The sequence below is a fragment of the Terrapene carolina genome, unplaced genomic scaffold, assembly GCF_002925995.2.
Source record: "Terrapene carolina triunguis isolate 2854851 unplaced genomic scaffold, T_m_triunguis-2.0 Scaffold234, whole genome shotgun sequence".
Taxonomy (NCBI): domain Eukaryota; kingdom Metazoa; phylum Chordata; order Testudines; family Emydidae; genus Terrapene; species Terrapene triunguis.
In genome coordinates this window covers 4075823-4088129 of record NW_020664585.1, presented here as the reverse complement: position 1 = coordinate 4088129, position 12307 = coordinate 4075823, and the positions used below count along the sequence as shown (strand labels likewise).

At 46.4% G+C, this 12307-nt stretch overlaps 1 protein-coding gene across 1 annotated transcript in view; it reads right to left on the bottom strand.

Moving 5' to 3' along the window:
• Positions 1-11617, bottom strand: part of CORO1C (coronin 1C) — a 66717-nt gene extending 55100 nt beyond the window's left edge. The window contains exon 1 of the mRNA XM_024196263.2: positions 11525-11617. The gene's annotated coding sequence lies outside the window, so the exon portion shown is untranslated. The remainder of the gene's footprint in view (positions 1-11524) is intronic.
• Between the last annotated feature and the right edge of the window lie 690 nt (positions 11618-12307).

Here is a 12307-nt window from a genome sequence, read left to right as displayed (position 1 = left end):
AAAAGGTGCACTAGTCACCACATCTGAAACTGAAGCTGCTGATCAGAATCTAATCTAGCTGCCATTCCCATGATAAATTAAGTCTGAAGCCAAATTACGACCGATACACTCAGGTGCTCAGACACCAGAGAGGAGCCTAGTTATTCTCTTGAGGTATTTATACAAGCGTAGGATTTCTCACTCTACAAACACTTAGTGAAGAAACAGATGTGAGTAGTTTGATTAAGCTTAACAAGAGTAATGGCCACATAGAGAGAAGAATATAAACCCTATTGGCTTTAAGGTATTGTTGAAAATGCTTCTTGCGTTATACGATCAACTAAATCATTCCAGCTACCAATTGAGAACTGACAGGAAAATGCATGAGAGGGAGAAAGCAGCTGAGGGCTTAATAACAAACTGCTCTATCTCCCCACATTGCAACATGCCTTAACATCTACAAGAAGAAACTGCAACACTGCAGATTTCTAAAAAAAGAACCTGCCTGATTGTGACGGTGTTACAGGTGTCAATTCTCTCGATGCAGTAAAATTTTACTATACGAGAACCTACACTACAAATATAAGTGGGACTTATGCTCAAATAAATTTGTTAGTCTCTAAGGTGCCACAAGTACGTCTCGTTCTTTTTGCTGATACAGACTAACACGGCTACCACTCTGAAACCTAAGCAATCTAGCACAGCTAGAGCATGCAAACGTACAAGACAACACTGAGTCAGACTCACCAAGTAAAGACACTTCCCCAGACAGCCCTGCCTGATAGCAAGCACTCCACTGGCTCTGCCTGATATAGATATGTATCAGGCAGAACAACAAGTGAGGCACCCAGCGCTACAGGTAGAGGAATAAAATAGGAGAGGAAGAATGAATGTTATCTAACCCACCTGTAGGGGAGGTAGGGAGAAGTGGACAGCCAGGGGCACAAGAATAGAGTGCTCCCCTTCCAGCACACTGCCTCTGAAACCCACTGAGATGTCTTTGCTACTAGCCTCAACTTGTTGGGCTAGTCCTACAGCTATGCAGAGTTGTCAGTTTGTTTGCAATCCAAAAATGTCCAACATAAGCCAATGTACCCAAAATGTGCTATTTGGCCAGACTGGAGTTACACTGGGCCAAATTAACCCCTGCTGTAATAGTGAACAGGGTAAATTAACAGTAAGACATCTTCCCACTCTAAGGGCTGGTCTACACTTACCCCCCAAATCGAAGTAAGGTACGCAAATTCAGCTACGTGAATAACGTAGCTGAATTCGACATACCTTACTTCGACCTTACCGCGGTTCAGACGCGGTCCACACGCGGCAGGCAGGCTCCCCGTCGACTTCGCGGTACTCCTCTCGCTGAGCTGGAGTACCGCAGTCGACGGGGATCACTTCCTGGTTCGATTTATCGCGTCCAGACCAGACGCGATAAATCGAACTCGGAACTTCGATCCGCAGCCGTCGAACTAACCGGTAAGTGTAGACTAGCCCTAAGAAATGGTCAGAGTCTTGAACTACTGCATTCTGAGTAATTTCTTAATCCAAATACTCAGTGTATTAGAACCTTGTTTAGGGAACTAAACTGATCAGATTCCCTCCCATCCTGACTGCTAAGGCCATCTATAGATGAAGCACCATCACTTGCAATTGTTCAGTATATTTTGAAGGCAGCAAAAGCAATCACTAATTGCCAGATACAAGATGGTAATTTCAGTATGAAAGACAGTAGATGACCTAAAGAACTGCTCGAGTCTGACAATGCAAGTATTGCGTCAGTGAAGGAGTGTTTTCAAACTTTAATATGTACAAATAAGCTGCAAAATGAATTTCTCAGCTGTCCCATCTGGGATTGGCACACATTTCTCCAGATCCACTTGAGATCCTGCCAGCTCCTCCGGCCAAGTAGCCAATAAGCCAAAGAGTAAAACTGCCATTCTGTCCTGGTACCAAAACATGCAGTTTGCAGTAAAGGGGAGGGGAGGGGGAGAGAAGGGGAATAAAACTAACATCCAGATATTTCAATGCATTAACTTGATTTTAAATCCTTATCCTGTGGTACCAATTACAGTTCCTCCAGCATCTGTTTTAACAAAGGCTTTCACGTTAAAACATGCTTCCTTTGTCTTACAGATGTTCTGTATCTTCAAACCTTTTCCCATTTCAGGCCAAAGTTGTTATCCTGAACGACTGAAGTACAGAACCCACCCATACACATGACAGATATCGTTCAGTTTAGCTCAGAGCATGTCTACACAGCAAAGAAAAACCTGCGGCTGGCACACGGCAGCCGACTCAGGCTACAGAGCTGTCTTACTGCTGTGTAGACTTCTGGGCTCAGGCTGGAGCCCAAGATCTGGGACCCTCCCACCCTGCAGGGTCCCAGAGCCCAGGCTCCTGACCAAGCCTGGAAGTCTACACAGCAATGAGACAGCCCCGCAGCATGAGCCTAAGTCAGCTGGTACAGTGGGCAACTCGTGAGTTTTTCTTTGCTGTGTAAATATACCCTAAGGTCTGGGCTACACTAGCGGGAGTGGGGTGGGGGTCGAACTAAGATACGCAACTTCAGCTACGCAAATAGTCGAAGTATCTTAGTTCGACTTACCTGGCCGTCCTCACGGCGGTGAGTCGACCGCCGCGGCTCCCCTGTCGACTCCGCTTACTCCTGCTGCCGAGGTGGAGGACGGGCGTCGATTTGGGGATCGATTTATCGTGTCTAGATGAGACACGATAAATCTATCCGATACATCGAACACTACGCGCCGATCCGGCGGGTAGTATAGACGTACCCTAAGAGTTCAGCTACCTAAGCAGGCAAGTACCAAAGCATTTGTGTAAGAGCAAGCACATTTGTCACCTCATTCAGAGGGCAGGAAAGAAACATTTTGTGCATCCATAAGCCATTTAGTTACCTCAGCCTTTAACAACATGCTTACATGGTGACACAACTACAAGATATTCCACAAAGCAACGCTAACTTGGACAGCAGCCTGGATGGTGCATTACAAACAAGAGGAAAGTATATCTGAGGTGCAGGAGACAAAGGAATTTTCCTGCACCCACAAGCCCATTTATGGCAATCCAACACAGAGCATACTGGATGGTCCCCGATAGCCTGCCACCATCCCAACTGCAGAATGCAAAGTCTCAGTCAGCAAGCACACTGAGTTGTGCTCTGATCTGCAGTAGGCACAGACTGATCTTGGGCGGCAAGGTGTTCTCAAAGAGGGACCCTCAGCTTTGGAAACTGCTTCTCTCCTTGGTGGGTCACAGCCTGGATTTGATAATCTTCAAGGCATGCTTTCAACTGGAAACCACTTATCTAGATGGATACACCACTGAGCCTGCACCTTAAACTCAGACAGTTCTCTACAGTACCACGAGGGTTGCTGGGCCAGACCATCGGAGGTGAGCAGCACCATTTACACTGAGACAAGTACAGGGTTTCAGCATTTGATATTTATTTTTGCACTGCCATAGCACCTTGGACTCCTAGTCATGGACCAGGACCCCATGGTGCCAAGTACTGTACAAACACAGAACAAAGACAGTCCCTGTCCCAAAGCAATGCCACAGGGCAAGGTGTACAGTACAGAGGTACACACATGCAGCTGATGTCTAGGGAAATAGGAGGCCAAATGAAGCTGTGCACCCCTTTCTGAGCAGAGCATTTTAAGATACAACACAAAACATTACAACAGATTGTTACTGTACCTTTCTGTACAGTACAGAGATGGCCCCTGGAAAGCACCATATACCTCAGGGTAGGAAAGCGTAGTGCTGCTGGAACAGCGCCTGTGGTTCACGCTTTGCGAAGGCAGTAGAACTTTTCTTAACTCTCTCTTACAACTAAAGCTAGCATGAACTGGCTCCAGTTTCTCCCCAACTTGCAAAGCAAATACAGCATGTCTGAAACTGTAAATACTTTAACCATAAACCATTATGGCATCTAGCTTACACAGCAATTCTCTCCACTCAATAAGCCAATCCTCTTGGGGGAGACAGTTTATATAATCGCATTGTTGCATATCATGGGAAGATAAACGACCATTTCTCATGTTTTAATTTCCTGAATACGAAGTTAGTTGCTCTTAATCAATACAGTATAGTAAAGAGGCACTCAGATACCATGGTGATTGGGATGATACAGAGAAAATTACCTGCAAATTAGGGCATGTGGCCTATAGTTTAGAGCAGCAGCCAGGACTCCGATGTTCTAGTCCCAACCCTGTCACTGAATGACCCTAAGCAAGTCACTTAACCTCTCTATGCCTCAGTTTCCCAATCTGTAAACTGAGATTATTTATCTATTTCACTGGGATACTGCAAGATCTAATTGTAAGATTAACTGGAGATAATTTGATGAAAAGTGTTCTATAAATGCAAAGTACAATTGTAAATGTATCATAAGTGCACACTGTGCAGACTGCACCAGTCAAGGAGTTAAAGTGTCTAGGATGAACTGAAACACACTGGTTTTGATGGTATTTAAAACAAAGAAAAACTCTGAACAGTTTCTAAAGAAAAGATCAGTTATTCTACTATGGGCTCCAGGACTGATTTTTTGTTGATGACAATCTTCTACACTAAGAGCTGGTCTAGACTACTCTTAAGTTGATGTAACTTACATCCCTCAGGGGTGTAAAAAAGACATCCTCCAAGTGACGCATGTTACAGTGAACCACGCGCTGCCCCTGCCCCAAGCACTGGCTCTGCAGTTCCCGGCCAATGGGAGCTGGGGGGGCGGTGCCTGCGGGCGAGAGCCGCGCAGAGCTGCTTGCGCGCCTCCGCCTAGGAGCCGGACTTGCTGCTGGCTGCTTCCGGGGAGCAGAGCGGTCCACACGCCAGGACAGTCAGGAAGCCTGCCTCTGCACCCTGGCTGCATCACTGACCGGGAGCCGCCGGAGGTAAGCCCGCGCCCTCCTTTGTGCTCCCCCAAACCCAGAGCCCCCTCCTGCATCCCAAACCCCTCACCCCCAGCCCAGTGCCCTGACCCCCCCCCATACCCCAACCCTCTGCCCCAGCCCTGAGCCCCCTCCCACACCCTTCCTCCTCAGCTCCGTTGCATCACGGGCATCAACGATTTTCTTCAACTGGGTCACCAGAAAAAAAGTTTGAAAACCACTGGTGTAGACTTGCCCTAAGCCATCATCTGTATATTCTGCCAGTCTGTCTTGTCTCTCTAGAGAGAGAGATCACACTCTGCTTTGAACCAATTACCTCCTGCTAACTTCTACTGATATTAATTACACCCATTACAAACTGTGTGATTTATCAGCACTGGGTTGTGTCTGCCCCATGTTCAATTTCCAAGTTCGGAATATTTTAGGATGTCAATGTTTTGCTAGTTTTGTATGGTAAAGAAATCTCAAAATGCAGCATTGCGGGGTATCACCTTTGTACATTCAAATGAGACATAATGGGTTTCCAAAGACTCAAGAACACAGTAACTATGGCAACAATACAGAGGACAGGATGTGCGGGGGGTGTGCCACAATTTTAAATATTTTGATCAAGAGTGACTTGAAGTCTCATTTCTACAGACAACTTGTCCCAGGGACTGTGTGCGCCGTGTGTTTCTTAGGTGAAGAAGGATGTAAAGAGCTTTCAAAAGAATCTTGAGCAAGAGCCTTTGAAAGCAGTGGTTGCGGGGAGGAGAATGAGGGAATGGTTCTCTTTAAGGCAGACTACTGAACATCCACAAAATGCTAGGTAATAGCCATGGCATCGTTTGGAGGCAAGTCACATCAATTCCAAACTGGCACTAGACCTACAGGATGTGTATAGAAACCACACATTATACCGTAGAGCCTATGAGCCCCAGTCATGGACCAGGATGCCATTGTTCAGGATGCTGTACAAAGAGAAGGTCCCTGCCCCAGACAGCTTACAATCTAAGTCTAAGAAATGAGAGAACAGATGGATACAAATAGACAGGGGAGTACAAGGAAACAGTGAGATCACAGTGATTATAATTCAGGTTAAACTGAAAGGTAACTGGAATCACAAATCCATTCTTAAAGACAAGGTTAAACTTTAGAATCAGATGTGAACCAACAAAAGCCAGAGAATTCCAGGCAAACGCTGCTAACTCCATCCTCAACACAATCATATCAGACTCCCTTGTTTTTAATCAGTTTGAATCACAATTGTTTTAATTTCATTTCCATTGCTTTTTTTAAAGTGGATGACTGAAGGAGAAAAGAAGGAAAAACTAATTATAATGGATTAAGAGAGACCCAGCTCACTGACAAAAATCATTCTGATTCTTCCAAACACAGGATACCATGCACTATCACAGGGACTTCCAGTTATGTTCAGACCAGATGGAGCCTTTCACCACACACCAGAATGCCTCCTACAGAACCATTACATCAATCCATTGCAAAGATAGTGTGCATAGTTTTAAAAAGATATTATAATCTGGATGAGAAACAGAATTTGTAGTTCTTGAACTGCAGACCCATTATTCCAACCGTAGAATTAAGATAGTCCAAAAAAGTGCAATTAAAAGGATCCTTCCTTCCTTCCAGATACCCTGCCACCCCAAACTAAACTCAGGCAACTCAACCTTGGGATATGATGCCTTGAAATTCTCATTCCTTTCCTTGTTGGCCCTTCCTTTAAACTGCAGATTTAACCTTACCTTATTTAATTCAAGCTTGTGCTGTCTCTTGCCTTTTATTTTTTTGGATGCATTAACAGCAGTCAAAATGGGGGGCGGAGGGAGGGATTCACAGCTCATTTTTAAAGTTTTTTTCTGCTTATTTTTAATATTAGAAATTAAGGCCTTGTCTATCTTGGAAGACTGAGGACTAGTGACACCCCAGAAGTCAAGAAGGGCTTTTTAGTCATTGTTTACATTTTTGTTTTGTTAACACCTTCACCCTTTAACTTCAATGACTAATTGGATAAAGGACATCTATGTCAAAGATTCAGCAAACACCATTGTACATCACATCACTATTGCATGCAGAGATCCTGCATAGATTCTAGTCACTTTGCATTGCTTCGTTACTTACAAAATGTATATATACTATATATAAGAAACAAACCACAACTACTAACAACTGCTGATGCTCTAAAAAGTAAGCAGAGCTTTACAGAGCCTCTCACATCTGGGTCACTGGTCAATAGTGACCAGGAGAGACTACTATCTGCCATCTGTTCAGTGGCCAATATGAAAGGAGTTGGATGGTCTCAGTATATTTCCTACTGGATCGTTATGAACTTCTCATAAACCAGAACTAGCCCCCTTTTAGCAATCTCCAAGACTAAAGATACAGCTGCCCAGGTGAGCCCTCTAGAACAGAGTTCTGAGACAATGGTGAGGCACCTTGGACCTGTCACTGCTGTACCTGTGAGGCAGACACCTTTCATGAGCATCACTGTCACTTTTTAAAGCAGATCAAAAGTCAAGGACTAAAATTAAAACATTTTTAACAAAATTTAAATTGTTTTATTTAAGTTTGTCAATGTGAGCATGGGATGAATTAAACTCATCCTAAAGAGGATTCAGATTGGTCAGAGAACAGACAGGAACTACCTAATGGCATGCTAAATGCGCCTAGAATAACCAACTTTCAAAAAGCAGCCAGCCCGAGTCACTTCAGTTAACCTAAGTCTGTACTATCTTAGTTCTGCTATCAAGAGCTAATCCTAATAACTTCAGCATCACTTGCCCTTTATCAATTATAGCACTACAAAGAAATATCAGTTCACATTTCACCAGCCTGGAGCAGTTGACATTCTGATTCTTGAAATAGTTGATGTGGTTGTGGATTTTAAACAAGCAGTTTCTAACCAGCCTGACTCAATAGTCAGTCACCACAAGGCAAGTGGGTTCAAGCTTTTTTTTTTTTTTTTTTTTTTGGGAGGGCGGGAGAGGAGAGGGAGTTCAGGAGAAACAGTACATTAAAATTTTGTTCATATACACTTAAAGATTTTAAACTAGGGCACTTCAATCCCTCAGTGACTTACTGTTCCACTACATCCTTAAGGAGGCACTGAAATATTCATAACAAATGTTAAGCCTAAATATACAAAAATATATATTTAAAAATCAGAAGAATGTGCTTGTGAGGTTGCATGAAACGACATTCTTAACCCTGGGAGTGGTGCATTGATGACCTCACCAAGCAGAAAACTCAGGCCAGGAAGTGTTTTGCTCATGTCCTCAAAATAGGAAGCCAGCACCCAAACTCATTTTATTCTACCAAGGCAACAGTGAAATTGAAAACAGTCACTTACAGGCTCTTGCAACTAAAATGCAATGTTGTGCTTAAATGGGACATTTTATGAAGTCCCCATTAAAATCTTTAAGTTAACTGATCGTTAAGTGTATATATCCTTCATACTTCTCTGTGCTATATCACTAAGGAAAGCAGATATTTTATTCTTTCGAGCATTCCATTTCATTGCTATTACACTGAATCTCTGCCTCGTGCTTGGAGTGAATCCCAGAAGTGACAGATGCAATAAGCATGAAGATTTAACTTGAAAAACCCAATGATGTTTGAAAAGGCAGCTCACTAGAAGACCGAGTAATCCCAACACAGTACATAAAAAAGAGACACAAATGCTGATTAAAGCAATCTGTGTGCAAGGCTACAAATGACCATTAAAAATTTACCATTATGAAGAGTGATATCAAAAACAAACACAAGGCACATCCTCCCATATGCATATTACGGGTTGCTGGGTCTTACTGTAGCTATTGCAAATCCACAAAAAATAAACGTGCTTTGGCTTTGTCACAACAGTACTTGATCTTTTACCTCTGTGGTGTGCACACAACCTTTAGCAAACATGATTAGCTGTAACAAGATGTGTCAGCGAGCGTATAGCAACCTGATTTTCTCTTCAGTGCATGAAAGCATTTCAAAGCTTGCTGTTAAAATCCACTTTCATACACCCCGTAAGGTATTTGCCATTTTCTCTAGCCACACATCCCTATTACATATGGGCATATTTAATTTCTATGGCATGCACTGTGTCATTCACACAGCTTTCCCCAACCTCCAATGTGCACACATGGCTTCTACCATCATGCTCTTCTCTACATGTGTATGTAAATAGAGGTTAACTTCAAATAGTTTATCTATAACCCATCCAAAGGCTAAGCAAGGATTGGCATTAGTAAATGGGCTGCATCAGTTAATAGTTTTCAAAAAACAAGTTCTCTTATATGTTGCTAATATCTTAGGCCTGATTATGCAAACCCGCATGCATAGTTCCAATAGCTTTACTCATGTATGCATTTCCAGGATTGAGACTTTAGATTAATAATACAAAATATCCAACCACTAATGTACATCAATTGTTTTGAACAATAAGTGCACCAATCATTTTTACTTTTGTTTCCAGCCAGCTTCTAGTCAATTTTGTTATGAGTTTCTCATGCACTGTCACAATACTGCATTGTCTGCAGTTGAAACACTACAATGGAATGTTTATTTGTTTAAAAATGGTAGCTATTGTATTTTGATTTATTGGAAATATTTCTATTGAGCTTTAATTTTGTAGAAGCTTTTTTTTAATAAAGCAGAAACTGGGGCCAACAATTGACACCCCTTTAATTCCAATCTTTTACTTGGCAGCATTCACAGAAAGTACCTTTTAGTAAGGGAATCACACCCAAGGGACACTCTTCACATAGTTTTGTGCTTTCTTTGGCTTTCAAGAGGATTTAGAATAGGCATCAATATGGCATTGACATCTACACCAACACAATACAACATAAGCTTAAGGAAAACGTCCTACACTTGATCATCTCTCTCCCTCTATGACATTACACAGCAGCAACAAAAGAGCCTTCCACAGGGTGACATACACATTATGTGGAGTTGACTAATACCTCCGCTTGTACACAGTCAACAATTTGAAGAACAAAAGAATCAGATTTCTTCTCACATACTAATATATATTATGTCACCCCTTAAGCCTAATGTATGTATGGCTCAGAATGCATCATCATGAGCAAACTGCAATGCCAAAGTCATGTGTGAAAGATGTACAGGGGAAAAAAAGGCTGGACTTTCTACCAAGAGGGGCCAGGGTTGTGTGTCCAATTTTTTAAATCAAGATTGGATGTTTTTTCTAAAAGATATGCTTAGGAATTATTTTGGGCAAGTTCTACAGCCTGCCTTATACAACCTCAACTAGATCACAATAGTCCCTTCTGGCCTTGGACTCTAGGAGTTTATGAATTTGCACCTCATAGTCCTTTCTTTCTTAAAGAGACACTCATTCTCCTTCTCTCCTCCATGAGGAAAGTCAGAAATCAACCTGCCAAGTCTCACTTATCTATACGAAGCCTTCATTGTGAATTAATTTTAAGGAATATTTTATTGCATCTCTCCTGGGGAGAAGGATTCTGCTGTGTGTTCAATGAGATGTTTAAAAGCTCACTGACACTTTTCAGAAATCTCCCCTATTCAGAATCTCCGCAGGGCCACTTAGCTGTGACAGCATCCCACCTTTAAATATGGAAAGATCTTCAACAATCACAGCGAGACCAGCCTGGCCTGCAGTGAGGATGCACACAGAAAGATCTCATTCAATTTCAGCAGCAAATATTACGCATCGCATTTATCAGAGTTCAGTCTCCAAAAACCTCCCTTTGTTTCCCTTGGTCAGCAGAGAACCTACATCCCCTTGTTTGTCCCTGCTATTAGCCATTCCCAGCTTTGTCCTTATAATACATACAAGCTAACCCTGGTGGAAGACATGCTTTGCCTCAGCACATACAGTATCAGTCTCCTCACCCATCACAGTAGAGCGAATGCTCCGAAAGCCCCCAATCCACATACACACAGACAGCTCCATCCCCAGCCCGCCCACATTTGCAACCTGTTTAAACACCAAACCCTTACATGCTTCTGGCTCCTAGCCCACCCCATTAAACCCATCCAGCTTCCCCAGCCCCTGCAGCCAGCGATCACCCCACCAGCCCCTATGCAGCCCCAACGTTCCCCCAAGCCTTCGCCTTCTCACCCAGCCCCCCTCTTCCCCACCCGGCACCCGCCCCCAGCCCCCTCTTCCCCACCCGGCACCCAACACCCGCCCCCAGCCCCCTCTTCCCCACCCAGCTCCCTTTTCCCCACCCGGTACCCTGCACCCAGCTCCCTTTTCCCCACCCGGCACCCTGCACCCAGCCCCCTCTTCCCCACCCGGCTCCCGCCCCCAGCCCCCTCTTCCCCACCCGGCACCCTGCACCCAGCCCCCTTTTCCCCACACAGCACCCACCCCCAGATCTCTCTTCCCCACCCTGCACCCAGCCCCTTCTTCCCCACCCGGCTCCCGCCCCCAGATCTCTCTTCCCCAGCCACCTCCCACACCCGGCACCCGGCTCCCTCTTCCCCACCCGGAACCCAGCTCCCACACCCGGCTCCCTCTTCCCCACCCGGCCGGCACCCGGCTCCCTCTGTCCCACCCCGCACCCTCCTCCCCACCCAGCTCCACGTAGCGCCCACCCCACCCTGCTCTCCCCGCACCCAGCTCCCTCTTCCCCATCCAGCTACATGCAGCCACGCGCCCCACTCACCGCACACTGCCCGCCCGCCCGCCGCGCACCAGGATCCCGCGCTACGTCCGCTCCTCAGCCCAGCGGAGCCGCCGCCCGATTCCGACTGACCACGGCGTGGAGGGCAGCGCCGACACAGGCCCCGCCCCCCGGACACGCCCCTTTCCCCGCACGCACTAGGCCCCGCCCCCCGGGCCCGGAGAGACACAGAGTGGCAGCCCGGGCGGCCAATCGCAGCGCGGGGCGGCCACACTGCGGGAGCAGGGAACGCGGCTGCCCCACCCCCACCAGGCTGGCGCGCCAGCGGGGCGGAGCCAGGCAGCCACCCCTCCCCCCCTCAGGGCCTCCCATCGCCTCAGGGACCCGGCAGCCGCCACCTTCCGACCCGCCCCGCCCCGGCCCAACCGGCCCCCTCTGCTCTGCCAGGAGGGGGAGGGGCCGGGGCCCTCAGCCGCCGCGGGGGCAGCCGGCTCTGCTGACAGGCCACCCCCTCACAGACTCCGCCCCCGCTGCCCCACCCCCGGCCCCGCCTCGCTGTGCCCAACCGCCGCCCTCCCGCCCCCGGCGAGCTGGGCCCTGCCCGCCATGCCCCCAGTGCCTGCCTGCCTGCCTGCGGGGTTCTGGCGCTGAGGGCCGGGCCCGTCACTACAGCAACAGAAATAGTAACTGGCAGGTGCACCACAGCAACAGACACAAAGCCGGGGGGGGTGGACGCGCACCCCAGGGCGATGGACACGCACCCAAGGGCGATGGACATGCACCCCAGAGGAGCAACGGACACGCACCGGGGGCCGATGGTCATAC